This window comes from Cornus florida, unplaced genomic scaffold, assembly GCF_030987335.1.
Source record: "Cornus florida cultivar Cherokee Brave unplaced genomic scaffold, ASM3098733v1 CherokeeBrave_3.0.0_Hap2_Chr02, whole genome shotgun sequence".
NCBI classification, from domain to species: domain Eukaryota; kingdom Viridiplantae; phylum Streptophyta; class Magnoliopsida; order Cornales; family Cornaceae; genus Cornus; species Cornus florida.
Window position 1 is genome coordinate 92,788,847 of NW_026775572.1, and position 19,125 is coordinate 92,807,971.

Sequence of the window (19,125 nt, forward strand, 5' to 3'; positions counted from 1 at the left end):
TGCATCTATAGGTAGTTATTATCTTAATAAGCATGAAAATGATGTTTGGCATCTTTATGAAAGCATGAGTGAAAATTCAGTGCGTAAATCCTTATGCTCCAAGAATGGTAGAAATCTAGGTAGAAGGAAGAATGCCGGTTTGTATCAAGTTGATAATTCCAATGACATAGCCGCCGAGGTGAAATCCTTATATCAAAGGTTTGATCAATTGTTGATCAACCAAAATTTTGTGAATCAAGTGTCTTCCTCCTCTAATCATGTTCATCATAATTCTAATAAAGCATGCATGACTTGTTCTAGTGTCTTACATTCTACTTCCAATTGTCCACATGGACATGTTCAAAGTGAACATAATGAACAAGTGAATGCCACATTTGTTAACCAAAGGAATAATCCCTATGGCACACACTATAATCCTGGATGGAGGAACCATCCAAACTTCTCTTGGAAAAGCCAAGGGGAAGGCTCTTACCCTCCCCAATGTGGTTTTCAAGGAAAGTATGCTCCATCTCCAATGCAAGGCCAAGGTTCTCAAGGTTATAGATCATCTTTTCAATCACATGGAAACTAATTCTCAAATTCTCATTTTCCTAATCAATCATCTTACTCTCAAGGAAATTCTAGAAGTCCCGCTTTTGAGGAAAAAATGTTAACCGCATTAGGTACTTTAGAGGCAAACATTCAATTGCTTCATTCCTATTCCAAATCCATTGCTAAGCTAGGATCCCAAGTTGGGCAAATAGCTAATACTTTGAATGCTAGAGAAAAAAGAGAAGATGCCTCTAAATACCCCACCAAAGCAATAATTTGTTGTGGAAACCAATTCCTCATCGGAAGGTCACACAATTGAATATGTTAATGCGGTGACAACCTTGAGAAGTAGAAAAATTGTTGACAATCAAGTAGGTGTTTCTAATGAAAAGAGTGAACTGGTGCAACCAAAAGTTGATACCTGTCCCGTTTCACATCTTATTCCTCCTTCATTGCATGTACATGAACCCTTTGTTGAAAAGGTGTTGAAAAATGATTTGAACAATGATTTCAAAAATTCTTGTGTTGAAGATGTTTTGAAAAAGGATTTTGAAAAGGTTTTTGAGCCAAAGGCTCCATTTCCGGATGCCTTAAAAGGATCCATCTCTATTGAAAAACAAAAGACCAAAGTGAATGAAATCATTGAAGTGTTTAGGCAAGTGAAGATTAATCTTCCTCTCTTGCATACAATTAAGCAAATTCTAGCTTATGCCAAGTTCTTGAAAGATCTTTGCACCCAAAAGAGGAAGAACAAAAGCCAAGCACCAAAGAAAGTGGTTTTGACCGAACAAGTAAGCTCTATCTTGTAACATAACACTCTTCCAAAATTCAAAGACCCCGGTTCACCTATTACTTCTTGCATCATTGGTGACCATGTCATTAATCGGGTTCTTCTTGATTTAAGGGCAAATGTTAACCTTCTTCCATATTTGGTATACATTCAATTAGGCTTAGGAGATTTAAAAGCAACGTCGGTAGTTTTACAACTTGCCTACCGATCCATCAAAAAGCCCCGAGGTATTATTGAGGATGTATTGATCAAGATTGATAAGTTCTTCTTCCCAGTTGATTTCGTTGTCATTGACACGGAACTGGTTCCGAAGTCCTAGAGCCAAATTCCCGTTATCCTTGGCTGTCCTTTCTTGGCAACCGCAAATGCTAACATAAATTATAGGATGGGGATAATGAAAATTTCATTTGGTCACATGAAAGTGAAGTTGAACATATTTAATCCAACCCCGAATTCAATGGACAAGCATGAAGAAGTGTGTGTTGTGAAAAAATGTATTGAAAATGAATTTGATAAAGTTGAGTTTTTACTTGATGTTGAACATTCCCATGGTTTGCTTACCAAAAAGACTGCAAGGAAAAATGTTTTTAACATAAATGTTGAAAGAGCATGGAAGCCCAAGAATAGCATTGACAAAGGACCATCAATCTTCTTTGAATCAAATTCAACAAGTTCTTTAGAGAACAATTTGTTGGGTAGGATTCAAAGTACTTTTCACTCCACTAAGGAGGGGATGCACAACAAGATATTTGATTCAGGCTAAAAGAGCCCTACGTCTTGCTAGAGACGTTAAAGACTAATGCATTTCATAGGGTTCGTAACCCTATTCCTCCCTCATTTATATTTTACCTTTCATTTCTTGTATCGTCTAGATATATTCTTGGTTCATACACATTGTTAAGGACTTTGATTAAGAATGCTTGCACTTTCAGTTTCAAATTAGGCATTTAGTGTCTATTCAATCGATCGAACAATCATCCCTGTATCCAATCATCTCTCTGTCCCATCGTACGTAAGTTTCCTGCATATTTCAGCCCTTTGTGTATCGGGTGAACTTTATTTCCGATCAATCCAATTGTTTCTCGATCGATCCAGTTTTTCCTTGGATCGATCTGTGTCCCATACTTAGAGAAATTTTGAAACCATGAAAAAATCACCTCTCTGTGTATCATTCGAACATGTATACAGGTTTTCACCTGTTGGATCGATCGAGTTTCGATCGATCTTTGTTCGATCGATTTGGGTGCTCCCTGTTGACTTTTGACTTCTTTTTTAATTTTAAAAAAAAAAAAAAAAACCAAAAATATTTTAAATTTTGAAATTTGTTTTATTTTCCAAAAATTCAAAAATATTTTTAATTTATCTATTAATTTTTTAAAAAAAAAATAACAAAAAAAAAAATTCAAAAATACTTTGTTGTTTTGTGGGTTCAATCAATCTGAGTTCCTTCCTGATCGATCAGGGTTCGATCGATCTGATCACCTAAGTGATCGATCGAATATGTCGGAGACCGTTTTTAAAATATAACCCAAGGGTCATTTAGATCGATTTCAAGATTTCCCCGACCATCTCTTCATCTCTTCCATCTCCGCCGAGTTCTCCAAGCTTCAAAACTTCCATTTTTGCTCTCGATCTCATCATCTCTCCCTCGGTCCACTCCTCTCCTTCGTTCTTGGTAAGTTTTGGGTTCTATTTTCATTTTCGAGCTTTAATCTATATGTTTCTCATGTTGCCATGCTTAGATCTAGAGTTTCCATGTTCCATTGTTGCCATTTTTTACTCTTCAAGCATGTGTATATATATGTATATATTTTTATATCTATTTTGTTTCCGAATTTGATTTCGGGGGTCATGTGCCGACTTAAGTGACCAATCTCGACTTGTTGAGCTGTATTGGGGCCAATAAGCTTACTCGTGTGCCCCCCCGTGTTATCCACGTCATAGATCTGTGACTGTTCATGTTTCTACACAAGTTCAATCGATTACAGTAATTCTCTGATCGATCAGAGCACGATAGATCTTAACCAAGTCCTGATCGATCCAACCTAGATCGATCTCATCTTTTTCATGATCGATTGAACTTCACTATTTTGTATACCCTCTTTTGTGTTCTATGCTATCTCACATATACCCAATGGCTGTGTTTTCTGCATTGGATGCATTCCATACTTATCATATTCAGCATGTTTCACTTTACTTGAACATTCAATGTCTATACCTGGATGCATTATTACTTGCATAGATTCATATAATTTATTCTGAGTTGTCTATCCTAACTTGACAAACATGTTTCTATTTGTTGTGCTTCAATTCTATATTTCATATGTTATTCCTGTTACTGACTATAATTGCAAGTGTTTCTTTCTTTTGCAGACCATGGCTCGAGTCAAGACGATTGCTCGTAGGCAATATCAGCGTAGAGTCAGACCCTGAGTGGAGGAGCCTGAAGAGCCAACTCCAACTCAGTTCGAGCGCTTCGTCTCTTCTGCATCCACATCCTCATCTTCTTCATTGGCAGATGAGGCTGAGCATATACCATCTCCTTCACCACCACCGGCACAGCCCGACCAGGTCCGAGACAGACCTATCAGGAGATATTCGCACCTTTCAGTGGCGCATGAGTCTGTCTTTAACACTATTTTCTTCTCCCGGTTAGTCTTGACCAAGGTGGCCTATGATGAGATTGATTAGCGCGGCATTTCAGCTATTCTGGCCTCGGTGGCCTATCCGGTTTACCTGCGGCTGGTTCGGTTATTCTACCAGAACCTCCTGCCGGCCCCGAGTAACGTGTCTGAGTTACGGACCACTATTGACGGCCATCCCATCTGAGTTACAGTTGAGACATTGGCCATATCTTCTCGATGCCCACACGTCTGCCCTCCCGACCTTGAGTATCCTATTCTCCAGAGGCCATCTGACGCAGACATGGCAGTTGCCCTGACTGGCCCTTATAGTGATGGCGAGACATTCACCACCTGGACTTATTTGCCTAATGATTTATGGTTCTTTGACTCAATCTTGTACCGAAATGTATTTATGGTAGGCCATAAGATCCAACGGCGTTCAGATTTTCTAGCAGCTCTCTATTCCTTCTATATAGGCCATTGGTTTTCTGTTCCTGCACTCTACTGGAGTGTTATGATGAGACTTTACTTGAGCTACATCAGCAAGGCCAAGCCCGAGCGGGCCACCTTCCTTCCCTTCGCACATCTGATTACCCAGATCCTCTGGGACCAGCATTATCATTTTCACCCAGTGGAACATTCTGAGGCAGGGGCTTGCCGCTATGGCAAAAAAAACTGGAATAAGAGCTACAACGCTCTTATTCGGAGTCTAGAGGATGAGGCCGCCTTGGCAGCTGAGGAGGCAGAATTGGCAGAGATGGAGGAGGCAACGGGAGCAGCAGCAGCAGATGATCCAACAGACCTACCGGTGGCTGCGAACGCACATATGGAGATAGATTTAGAGTAGCAGTCTCTAGAGGAGTCACCACATCACTCTCCGGCAAGGTCACCAGTACATTCTCAAGAGCAGAGTCAGGATGAGCCTCAGTTTCCTGATCCAGACATCCCTGACACTCCAACTCAGACACCCAGCCTAGGAGAGCGTATCCAGACCTTGGAGGATGCGGTAGTCTTTCTCAGAGCAGATGTGGCCTCCCTTAGCACCGATGTGACTATTCTCCATGTAGACATACTGACTGCACTGCAGGACTTATCCAGAGATATCAGCGGATCACGCCCTACTCGACCGACCTCCTCTGCCTGATCTCTTTCTATTTTCTATCATCATATATATTTATGTTCTTGACTGTTACTTTGACACTGTTACTATATTTTTGCGGCCAGTCTGTTGGCCCGATACTGTGTTGTATCTTACATTGCTTTTATTTTCTCTATCATATGCATGCTATTATATGTCAGTTTATTATATTGATATATCTATTTGTGATTGACTCCATTATCAGGTGCATCCTAGTGACTTTAGTGAGAGAGTGCTGCCCAATTTTTCAGGACCACCCTTATTCCTCTCTCTTTACTTCATTTACTATCCCATTTACACTTGCATGTCCACTGTGCACTATTATTATTCCCTTTGTTATCTAATGAGCTTTTATACTAGTGCCATCTTTTTAGGACCTCAGTTAATCCTAAGTTTGGGGGGGGGGGGGGGGGGTTGCACCACCCACTTCGGATACTTGTGTCCCGAACACTCTTTGCCATAGCTGTACTGGTATATTCTTTCCTTTTGTTCTATTTGCACATTAAGGACATTGTGCCATTTAAGTTTGGGAGTAATGGGTGTTCTTTGCAGTGTTTGTTTTCAATTCAACATTTTGAGCATGACTTGTGTATTTGATGAATTTTCTATGATTGGTCCATGACTAGCTATGATTTTGATCTTTTGAGGACTACATTGCTTAAAATTTAAAAATTGCTTGACTTGAGAGTCCAATACTCCTTGTATGCCTTGTGGATGCCATTTAGGAGTAAATTTTTTGAAAGATTAATATCTTACTTGCATTTGTGGTCCACATCATCATGATTTTGTGATTGTTTTGAGATTCACTCTAGAATTCTACACTAGCACAGGCGCACACTAGCATTCATTTATGGGGTACATGCTTTGTTGATTATTAAATTGGTTATATCCCAATTGAGCTAGTAGTGCATTGAAAGCTTTCATTTTGACAAAGGTGGATAACAAACCATTTTCATTGAGTAGCCGGAATTCTAGCCTCATCAAGTATTGAATTTCTCACGCAGAAAGATGGAAGGCCTAAACTTTAGGTTAATAACTTGAAAAAAAAAAAAAAAAAAGAAGAAGAAGAAGAAGAAGAAGTTGCAAAAGTAATAAAAAGTGAGGACTTCTCCCAAAAGGTGAGAAGTGGGAAATGATTAAATGGAGGTTGTTTTGATTTGTAGTCTAGTTGACTTGAGCTTGTAAGTCCTTAGGGGTGTTTTAACGCCTAATGCGCTAAAGCCGTCTAATTTGGGAGTCATTGACCCAATGCTCGACCTCATGGATCGCTAGAAAGCTTAATAGATCACTACATTGCACCATGCTTCCATCTTTGATCCTCTAAGATTAGGAGAAAAGAAAAAAAATCGAGTGAAAAGAATAAGCGCACCTAGTTGAATAAGCTTTAATAAAAGGTTCACTCTTTGTTTTGATGATCGGTACTAGATTTTTGTGCTAGTTTGAGGGTAAGGATGTGATCATTTTTTTAGTTGGCTTAGATAGCAACATATTTGACGCCGGTTCACTCAAAAAGGATTCTAGAGTTGTTTTGATTTGCATGATCATTTTCTTGATATGTGGAGGACCATATTTGCTTGTTTGATATTGAGATTTTGGGAGATTGCTTAGAAATGGTTAAAAATTACATACTTGTGGTAGTTTTCTTCTAATACTTATTTGCAATATTGGTGCCTCTTTTGTGAGAATGAGCTTAATATTTGTGGGTATCATTTCTGGAAACCCTCACGAGACTTCACTCGTCCACTAGGGATAACCTAGGGGTTTAAAAGGCTTATTGCATGTGCTAAATGCAATCATATTCCCTACGAAAGTGGTGTTATCCATTTATTGCTTTCTAGATTCATAGTTCTATAGTTATTCATTTCATTCCTTTACTTCGTAGTTCATTACTAGGGACTAGAAATATTTAAGTTTGGGGGGTGATGAGAGCTGAAAAGTGCGCATTTAAACCCCTTAAGCTCGAGTATTTTAGGACCTTTATTTATCTTATTTTCCCGTTTTAGACTAATTTTATGTTATTGCCTTTTTCAGGCACTTATCCCTAAAATAAGTTAATTCAGCCAAATTAGAGCATAAAAGAAGCAGTCTCAAGCTGAATAAAAGAAAGGAGCAAAGTGGTGGAAAATAGCAAGCTTCGATCGATCAGACCAATATTCGATCAATGTCACAGTGGTCGATCCAGCCTTACCAAGATGGATCAAACCCCTTGTCTTTATCTCCAAGAATTTTCATCTTTAATTGATCCAACATCCTTTCGATCGATCGAACTTCTTTGATCTTATCCCTATCAACCACTTTTGTCTTTTTCCCAAAATATCCCAAAAATATCTCAGATTTGTCATTATTCCAAAAAGGCGCCGCCAAGGTTTGATCGATCTGGCCATACTTTGATCGATCTGGTTATACTTGGATCGATCTCACCAAACTTCGATCGATCAAACCCCCTCAAGTGCGAGAAAAATAGAGTTACATCTCATTAAAAGATGGCTCGTGGTGCAATCATTGAAAGAGCCCTAGTACACGAGTCCTTACCATTAGGTGTGATACTTGAGCTACTTATATAAGGATTTTGAGCCATTATACACTATCAAACAATCATACACAATCTAAAAGAGAGGTTGGAGGAGTCTAGAGATTAGAGAGATACACACCATTTGGGAGTTCTTCCACTCATCTAGGGTTTCCATTAAGCCCTTGAGGGTTGGATGACTACATCAATGAGTGGCTAAACATCTTCAGATCTTGATGCTTTATATTTTGAGGGGATTTATGTTGTAATACTTGTCTTGACCTTTGTTATATAAAAATCTTGTTTCTATCTTGATTTGTGTGGTTTAATACTTCCAATTGATCATTTCATTTTATTCATATGTCTATGTATGCTAAAATAGATGTTCATGTGTTCATCTCTAGATTTTGTTATATTCATGCATGTCTATGTGTGTTAATATTATGAATCTAGTGATGGTCATGGCATGGTGCTTAAATGGAATACTCTTGTAGCTTGTTTGATGGTTCATACTCATTTCTTGATGGATTGTGCATATTCCTTAGTTTAATTTTCATGTCCCTAGCTTAGTTGTAGTGTAGTTGCCTTACTTTCTTAGATTGGAGGATAATCCATGTTTGTTGTTTGATGTTCCATACTTATGAATGCAAGTAGTATATTTTTCTAGCTTGTTGATATGTTTTGATGGTGAACTTAAGGGAAGGAACAATGGCTTAATTTGATATGTTGTGCTATTCATTAGTTTGTCTAAACAATGTATACTTAATTAGCCATCCATGCTTGTTGATTCAATCAATTACACACACTAGTATTGCAACATACATTCCCCCCCTCATTTGTTGTACATTGAATGTCTAGGAAGGTGATGCTTAGTGGTGACCTCTAAATCCCAAGACCTCTCTCTCTTATTTCTCTATACTTTACTTACTTCAATTGTTCTACATTGCTTTCATTTAATTTAAAATTGTAGTTCAATTAACCAATCAAACCACCTTTTGATCACTTGACCTACTAATCCACATTGTTTCTAAGTAAAGTACGCTTCCAATCCCTTGGGACGATCCTTACTCACCCTAGCTATATTAGTAGTCAAAGATAGTAGTGACATTTTACAAATTTAAATTTGGCCACTGTTTAACACATTTTAACTTGTTGGTAAGCGACCGCACCATATTGTGTCGCCAACAACCAAAGCACGGTGTGTGATGAAATGTGGCCAAGCTGGAATTTGTAAAATGTCACTATCACTACTAATTGTTACTAACGTAACAAAAGTGAGTAGAGATCGTCCCAAGGGGAAGGCAAGGTATTTAGGAATCAATATTGGGTTAGTAGGTCGAATAATGAAAAGAGGGATTTGTTGGTTGAATTATACTATAATTTAAGTTAATATAAGACAATGTAAAACAACTAAACAAATGAGGTATAGAGAATGAGAGATGATTATTGGGACATAGAGTTCACCATTAAGCATTGCCTTCCTAGACATTCAATATTTGATAGATTAAAGGAATTATGTGTTGTAAAAGAAAGTGTGTGCCATTAATTAAAATATTAAACATGGATGGCCAAGTAAGCATACATTGTCTAATCAATCTAGTAAATAACACAACATATCAAATTAAACCATTAATCCTTCCATAAGCCCACAATTAATGCACACTCAAGAAATTAGAAAAATATACTACTAACACAGCATGGAATATCAAACAACAAGAATGGATTGTCCACCTATCTAAGAAATTAAAGCAATTACAGTACAACTATGCTAATGACATGAAAATTAAACTAATTAAACTAAGGAAGTGGCACAATCCATCAAGAAATAAGTATGAACCATCAAATAAACCACAAGAGTAATCAATTTAAGCACTATGCCTTAATCATCACTAGATTCATAATATCAACACACATAGACATGCATCAATGTCACAAAATCTAGAGAAAAACACATGAACATTCATTCTAGTATACATAGACATATAGATATAATTAAATGATCAATTGGAAGCATTAAACTACACAAATCATGTAGAAACAAGATATATATATATATGAGTTCAAAACAAAAATTACAACACTAATCCCCATTAATTACAAAATATCAAAGTCTAGGAAGCATGCTTAGGTCTATCTCTAGCCCCAAAAGAATGGTTTAGCCACTCATTGATGTTGTCATCCAACCCTCAAGGGCTATCTTCATGATTGAATTCATCCTCCTCCCTTGGTGTTCTTGGTAGAAACCCTAAATGAGTGGAAGAACTTTCCCAAAATGTATGTTTCTCTCTCTAATCTCTAGCCAATTCTCTCTCTAACTAACCAACCTCCTACTAAAAATGGCCAAATTCCTTATATTGGTAGCCCAAATGTCATACCTAAATGGTCAGACCTCATGCACTAGGACCTCTAAATGATTGCACCACGAGCACACCTTTAATTCGGCATGAAATCTATTTTGCACGCAATTTAAGGCAGTTCAATCGATTACATGGCGGTGCACTTTTTGGATAAGGACAAAGGTTGAGATATTTTTGGAAAAAGGACAAAAGTGGTTGGTGAGGATAAGTTCAAAAGGTTCGATCAATCGGATAAAAGGTTGGATCGATCGAATAGGAAATTTTCCTGAGGATAAGGACAAAGGGCTCGATCCATCATGGCAGGGTTAGAACGATCACAGTGTGGTCGATCATAGCTTGATCCGATTGATCGAAGAGGAAATTTTTACCACTTTGCTCCTTTCTTCCACTAGACTCAAGATTGCTTCTTTAAATGCTCTAATTCAGCTGAATTTACTTAATTTGGAGATAAGTGCCTGAAAAGGGAAATAACATGAAATTAGACTAAAACGGAAAAATAAGATAGAATAAGGTCCTACAACATTCAAGATATACGCACTTTTCAGCGCTTATCATTAGATATTAGGGCTTGTTTGGTTTACACCATTGAGGTATGGATGTCAAATGACTCAAACTTTGTCTTTCATTGAGCATCCATGCTTTGATTTCTCTTAATTTGATTCTTAAATGTGAATTTGTGAGTTAAATGATAATTGTGTGAAGATTTGATGAAAGCATACTACTATGTAATGCATAAAGTGTTTCCTTTCTATGCTAATAAAGTATTTTCCATTGATTGATTGAAGAATTGCTTAGTTGTACCAAGATGTTAGCATGATTATGTTAATATGGTTTCTATGATGAACATGCTTGTGATCAAATTATAGAGAATGTCATGCTTATGCTTAATTTCTAGAAAATATTATGTTTATGCCATTGTTGTATATAAGAGAAAATTGAGGTTAAATAGATGTAAATAAATTATATGCCTGGCATGGTGGGGAAATTGTATGAGAAGGATAATTGAGTTATTTTAGAAAGGGCGGGAAAAAAGAATATAGAAATGAACCAGATTTCGCGAGTCCGGTGCTAACTTGACCTGAAGTGAGTACATATCGGATATAGGATGTGTAACGTTGATTACTAGGCCCCAAATAGTACTCAAATTTGAGGCCAGAGATAGTTAATCAATTTTGCCTCGGTAAATACGATTAGTGATTTAGGTGTGAATTGGGTCGGTTTAAGACCAAGTTTGGGAACGGTTATGCATTAGATTGCATTTCATTCAAAAGTATGTGAATTGAGTCAGTTTGAGACCAAGTTTGGGAACAGTTATGCATTATATTGCATTTCATTCAAAAGTATGTGAAATAGTATAAATGTCTTTTATTGAATCGAATTATGATTTAAATTTCATAAAATCCCCAAAGTATGATCCCAGTTTTTCTTTAGCCCTATTGTGTGTTGTATGGCTCAAGGGAGCCCAAAGTTGGCTCCTTAGGCATCTTCTACTAAGCCTCCGTGCTTACCCTTTCCTTTAACATTTTCAGGTCACGGCAAGGACATAGTTGATAACGAACCCTCACAAGTGTAGTTAGGGTTGACGGAAGCACCTCTTTGTAATCTTTTATAACTAATGCTTGATAGATTACAATCTTCTTGAAAAGCATTGTAATTGGGACCGTAAGAGTCCAAACTTGTATCTATATTCTTTCTAATTATCCTTGAAACATTTGGGGCATGTAAATGATAAAGGTGATGATTATATTCTGCTTTAGAGATTTGAAATAAAATGTAACCTAATGATGTAATTCAATGCTTAATTCAATGTATTCATCGTGATGATTCTATGTTTATGCATGCTGTGAGTTGGGATAGGGACATTAAAGTCTAAACGACCAAATTTTAGATTCGGGAATGATCGAAGGCGAAGAACGGCCAAAGCCCATTTTTCCTAGGACCTCCGAGCACTCGCAACAAGGGTTTCAAGCGCTCGGGCCAGCAGGCGGGGATTCCAGTGCCGGAATTCCCTTAAGCGAGCGCTCGGAGGGGGGCCAACCCCACACACGGCATGGCCCTGCACGTGCACAAGGGTGCTTGGGGGTGTCCTCCAAGCGTTCGGAGGGCATGGGTCCGATTTTCAACGTGTGGGTCCTAATTGGTCTCTAGAGTGCTTAGAATGACAGGGTCACTCCTAAATGTGAGTATCGTGGCTTAAAATGACCATTTGACCCTTAAAAACCCTAAAAGGATCGATTTGAAAACTAAGTTGATTTCTTCATTGCATAATGAACCGAAAGGACTAGATATGACCATTATGACATTATTTTGATCCCTAATGCGTTGTTTGGTCATAATGACCATTTTACTCTTGGTGTTCTCGAGTCAGTTAAGACCTGGTTAATGATCCAAATCCCCCGAATTTAGGTCGTTACATCATCGTAGGCTGGCTGCCTATGCGGTGGGATGAGGTTGCGATTCTAAAAAGGACGAAAGTCCTAGAATTTGGCTCTCGAAAGAGCCTCTCTCTGTCGATATTCATCACCAGTGAGGTTGCCGTCACCATGTTCATCTGCCATCGGATTAGGAAAAGATAAGGCTCTGATACCAACTGACGTAAGCAGAAGGGATAAATTTGTTCACAAGGAACGATTTATTTTGAATCCACAAAGTAGGGTGTTTTGAATCTACAAAACAAAGGATAATTTCAGAGAAATCTAATATTTGTATTAATGATTGAATGAATGATTCTGATTTCTGCATTACACATATTTATAATGAAAGAAAACCATAATTCACAAGGAAAGTAACTCCAACACGAATCCTTATAACATAAAGAAACCAAATCCCAAAAGAATACTAATACTTGAAAATAAGTTTTAAAATAAAGTTTCTCTAAAAATTTTGAAAAAATAGATAAAGAAACTTAATAAAATAAAACTACTAAATCTAAAATATGAACGCAATCCGAGTTCATTTAGATAACGAACAAAAATTCTGAAATATTCGACAGGCTTCTTTAGGATAGAAAAATCCCATTTTGAGGTCCTAAACGATGATATTTCGCTGAAAAACTGGTTACATCACAACATAGCTGTGAGTCTTAGTCGTTGAGCCGTGTCCAGTCAAAAAACTCTCATGTCAGGTCAAAAACTAAGGGTTGACAAATAATATATAAATTCGATCCAGTCCAATCTGTGTGAATCGGATCGGATTGCTATACCCATGAATCGGTGGCAGATTCAAAAAAATCGAATCCATATCTCATGAATCGAATCACGGATTGAGCTATTAAAAATTCGATCTGAACCGTGAGTCCGATCCGTGAAATTTATATATATATTCAAATAATGTATTAGTTAATTTAATTAGTTGATGATCATTTAATAGGCTCTAAGAATGTATTAGTTAATGATCATTTAAATATAAAAATTAATGGTGATAAATTAAAATTATATATATTAGGTTATGGTTATAAAATAAATAATATTTAATATGTAGGAAAAATTCTAATTCGTGGATTCAATCCGATCCTATTCATGGGATAATAGATTGGTGGCGGATTCAAAAAATTTTAATTTGTTGAGAGCGAGTCGGATTAGGGATTGATGCACAATTCAATCCGATGGCCACCCCTAAAAAAAAAAAAAAAAAAAAGATATTTCAACATATTTGTTTAGTCCCTTGACGATCTAAAATGGTCATAAAGGTTTCAAGTATCAGTTCTAGATCAAGTAGCGTTCATAATTCTCAACCCGCATCTCATTTTTCATAAACGCCAAATGCGTGGAAAGAACTTTTACTCAGCTAAACTTCTTGAACATGGAAACACCAATTTTATACTGTACTAAAACAAAAGACAAAAGAAGTTCAATAATGCAAAAGCATCCAATTATAATGATAAGCATTTAACAGTACATTACCACTTACTTTGCTTGGTGAACAAGGACTTTGTGTAGTTAAATTTTTAGTGCTATAAAGAAAAAGATATTTTTGTAGCGAATCACATCTTCTTCTTTTTTTATTTAAGAAACTAAAAGAAGGTGCTATAAAAACAAAAGATATTTTTGTAGCTAATCAAATCTTCTTCTTTTTTATTTAAAAAACAAAAAGAAGATAAGGATAATAATGAGCTTTAAGCATAGAGATTGGAATTTACCACATATATATGTTTAGTCTTGTCAAATAATGGGCATATTCAGTTTGCTCTTTTTAAGCATTGAACTTTCAACCTACTTAAAAAAAAACTTTCAACCTACTAAACAGTATTTTGAGGGGAAAAAATCACTATTTTGAATGTGTTATAATTATGAAAGAAGTATAAACTTATAGAAAATAGAAAGAAGGAGTTGAAGTGATATAGGACAGGCATGTTGGTAAAGTTGTGATTTTTATTTTTCGTTATAATTTTACTTTTATAAAAATAAAAAGATTTGAAAAATTGTGCTCTTATTTATGTCAAATCAAAACCTGTTTAGTAACATACATATGCTGTTGAATTTTTGAAAAGAGAAAGGAAAAAATATATTTAGTAAATATATTTTTTATTTACTATTTGAGTATAATTGAAAAATAATAAAACAATATTTTATTTACTATTCAAGTATAATTGAAAAATAATAAAATATTATTTTATTTACTATCAAGTATAATTAAAAAATAATAAAATAATAAAATTGACTCTTTTATTTACTATTAGATTATAATAAGAAATAAAAAAGTATTATTTATTTACTATTCACGTAAATTGAAAAATAATAAAATAATATTTCTCTAATTGTAAAAAATAATAAATAATAATATTTGAAAATGAAAACTAAAACTTTATTTTGGAGTCGTGGGAATTGTGAAGAAAATGACAACTAGTTTTTAAAAAATTTAAAATGTGAAAAATTAAAATAGAATTACCAAATGAATTTTGTTGCTAAAAAAAAAAAAAAAAAAAAAAAAAAAAAAAAAACCTCAATAGACCTGGGACTTAACGGTACAAAAAAAAATAATGGTATCATTGGTATTCCTCAATAGTCAAAGCTCAACTGGCTAAGAAAAGTACACCCGAGAAAAAGAGAGCGAAATACTATTCCACTATTTTTTATCTCTCCTGAAATAACTTCGTGGGCCCATTTTGATTGTTTGGTCCGGCTGAGTTTATTTGAGAACGAAGTGTTAGTTGTCAAATTCTCCACTGCGCAAAAGAAAACCCAAATGAGTAAGCAACCCAACTACAACCTCATGTCATCTTTTTCATGGAGAATGGACACTTTATATAGCTTGATTAATGTTTATTATTTTGACATTTTTAAAATTTGTTGGTTGAAAACTGATTTTTGAATAAATGTTGGTAATGCTCTTTATATTACAATAAAAAAAGAAGGTAAAATTATCATTTTACAAAAATGGTCTAACATGTCTGTTGGAAAAAAAATTCTAAAGATGTCATTGGGTATAAAAACCAAATTCTAGAAGAGTTTAAAGTAAAAATGGTAAACAATCCTAAATTTTGCCAAATTTTAGAAGAGCTCAATATGATAATGGTGCACACTCATAAATTTTTATTTTTTATGAAGTAATGATAGTTAGATTGAATTGTCAGACATATTTGTAGGTTGCGATTAAGGGTGGCGGTAACAGTAGGTGGTAGTGTTGGAAGGTGGCGATGATGATGGTGGTGGTGGAAGGTGGCGATGGTGGGGGGTGGTAGCGGTGGTAGAAAGTGGTAGTGGTGGAAGGTGGTGGTCATTGGTAGTGGAGGGTGATGGTGGTGGTGGAAATAGTGGTGATGGTGGTGGTGGCGGCGAAAGACGGTGATGAAAGGTAGCGGTGGTGGTGGAGGGCGATAGTGGCGATGGCAATGGTGGTGGTGATGGAAGGTCACGACGGCAATGGCGATGGTGACGGTAATGGCGAAAGGTAGTAGTGTAAGGTGATAGTGGTGGAACAAAGAACTAAAAAAGAATATATGACAGTCTTATCGATCTATAAAAAATACATAAGCAAATGGTTTCAAAAGGAGATTTCAAAAGTAACATTTTCTTTCAAAAGTAATATTTTCTTACTTCTTTGTAAAATTTGTGATTAAAATTCACAAATTTTTTTCAGAAATGACTTTTTAAGACTCGAGAAGGTTCCACAAACAGGGCCATACTTATTGCAAAGAAAATAATAATAATAATAATAATAATAATAAATAACAACTTTCCCAAATGTGAAGATGTGACATTAATCTAATTAAACGAATTCGGGTCAAGTAGCGTTCATAATTCTCAATCCGTATGTCATTATTCATAAACGCCAAATGAGCGAAAAGGACTTTTTACTTAGCTTGACTCGCTACTTGAACATGTAATGACACCTTTATTCTGTTACTAAAAGAAAAGACCAAATGAAGTTCAATCAATAATGCAAAAGCATCCAATTATAATGGAACGCCATTTAACAGTTCATTACCACTTACTTTGCGTGGGGCCTATGCTTGGCGAGCAAGGATAGGACTTTAGCGTATAGAAAAATAAAATTTTGTAACTTTCCAAAAAAAACAATTTGTAGCCAATCACATCTTCTTCTTTTATATTTAAAAACAAAAAGAAGATGAATGATAATGAACTTTGAGAATATAGTTTGGAATTTACTATATATATATATATATAGATGTTTCACTTTAGTCTTGTCAAATAATGGGCATATTTAGTTTGCTCTTTTTAAGTATTGCCAAAAAAAAAAAAAAAAGGCTTTGCTCTTTTGAAGTATTGAACTTTCAACCTACTAAACAGTATTTTGAGGGGGGAAAAAAAATCCACTATTTTGAATGCATTATAATTATGAAAGAAGAAAGAATAAATGGTAAAAGGTGAAAGAAGAAGTGGTAAAAGATGCATAGATGATTATGTGTCCAAATAGATAGAGGTTAAGGTAGCCAAAATCAATGACCACACCGCAATGGTCAAGTTCATAAGTGATAAAAGGGCCAGTCCTATAGTGTTCCCACTCTCTTGATTATAGGTTTGAGTCACTTATCCCCCCAGGCCCCAACTAACTACTAACCAAGGAAAAATAAAATTAACTAGTTTATTTACTATTCAAGTGTAATTGAAAAATAATAAAATTGACTCTTTTATTTACTATTAGATTTTAATTGGAAAATAAGAAAATATTATTTATTATTCAAGTATATTGAAAAATAATAAAATAATATTTCTCTAATTTTAAAAAATAATAAATAATAGTTTTTGCAAACCAAAACTGAAACTTCATTTTGGAGTCGTGGGAATTGTGAAGGAAGTGAAAATTAGTTTTCAAAAATTTTAAAATGTGAAAAATCAAAATAGAGTTACCAAACGAATTTTAATACCTTTTTTTAAAAAAAATAATAATAATAAAAATCACAACTGAAAATCAAAACTGAAAACTTTACCAAACATGTCTATTATCACATATATTATATTCAATATTGTTCAATTGCTCCCTGATGAGCATGGAGCAATATACTCACTTTTACTCATAACCTTAAAATCAAATCCTACGGCTAATTGAAATGATAGTTATTTAGGTAATTGTATTTATTTTAATTAGCTATTAATTATGAAATGACCATATTGAATACTTTTTTTAAAAAAAAAAAATAGTAATAATAATTTTTTTAATCTGATTAAACATTAACTATGCCCCTTTCCACTACTGTCGGTCCGTCACCACCACTCACCTCCTCCCCCACTGTCACGACCACCTCCCCCAACTACACCACAACACTGCCACCTCCATCACCACCATACTGCCACCCACCACCACCACATACACCAATAATTATAAGGACGTCAATTAATTTGTAGATTTGGTAATTCTTAGTCAAAAGCAGCCATCAAATCTGTCTAGGTGGAGGTGGTATGGTGGGGGAAGTGGTGGCAGGATAGAGGTGACAGTGATGGTAGGGTGATGACAGATTATGATTAAATATTTTTTTTTCCTTTAAGAATGTATCTCATTTTATAATTAATGGCTAATTAAAATAATATTAATTTCTTAAAATAATTATTCTCCCCATAAGTCATTGGATTAGATCCTAAAACTATCAATTAAAGTGAGTATATTATTTCTTACTCATCAGGAATTGAACACTACTAATATTATATATATATATATATAAAATATCATGAAGCCAAAGCTTAACTGACGTCCAATCATTTTACTTTCCTTGCTCCCCACACCACTTGTGCTTTACATCCAAGGCTTCTACAGTAATGGATATGCCTCAATATTCAAAGATTCTTTTTGTTTTGTTTATTTGCCAAACAAACAAACGATATCATAGAAGAGGAATCAACACATCAACGACAGAAAAACCAAAGAAAATGGACCATTAATTTACACTTATTGACATTTATAACCTTTAATTACTTTTGTATTAAGAAAAGTGCTGCTTATTGTAAATCTGTTTGCACCCAGCTGTATCCCAATTCAACATCCATGGCCACACCCATGAGTCTTGAGTTCTTCCATTGTAATTTGGGTTTCAATTGATTCTTGAGCTATGCAGGTATACAACTTAGCACTAGCTCGATATAAAAGTCGGTATTATTTTATCTGTCGGAAAAAAAATTCTAAAAATATCATTAAATACGCGATCCAAATTTTAAAAGAGATCAAAGTAATAATAGTGAATAATTCTAAATTTTTATTTTTTATTAAATAATGATATTTAGACCGAATTCTCAAACCTACTTATAACGCCTTTAAATTTTTTATCCATATCATATAGAGAATAAGTTCAAATGTAGGTCACATTCACTATATAAATCTTTAATTCTAATGTTAGGGTAAGAATTCAATGTAAGAATTTATTTTTTTTATTTTTTTTTATTTGCAAGTTCTAACTTAATTCGGCGTGTGAGAGCGAAAGAGAGAGTGACGGATACAAAAAAGAGAAAGGGTAGGGGATTTATTTTGTTCCCACATTAATGGGAGACCTGGTTTGACTAGGGATTGAGGATTAAAATATACACTGTTTTTCATTTTAATACTATACACATATGTATATATATTTAATTATACTTATGTAGTGGTCACTTTCATCAGAATAGAAAAAAGATTTCCTTCTCTTGGTGGGTCATGTCTGCTTGGGAGTGACTCCCGGATGAAGATCAAAAGAATGTATTTGTAACAGTGTAAGACACCGAGTTCCTTTATATAATATACGCGCGCGC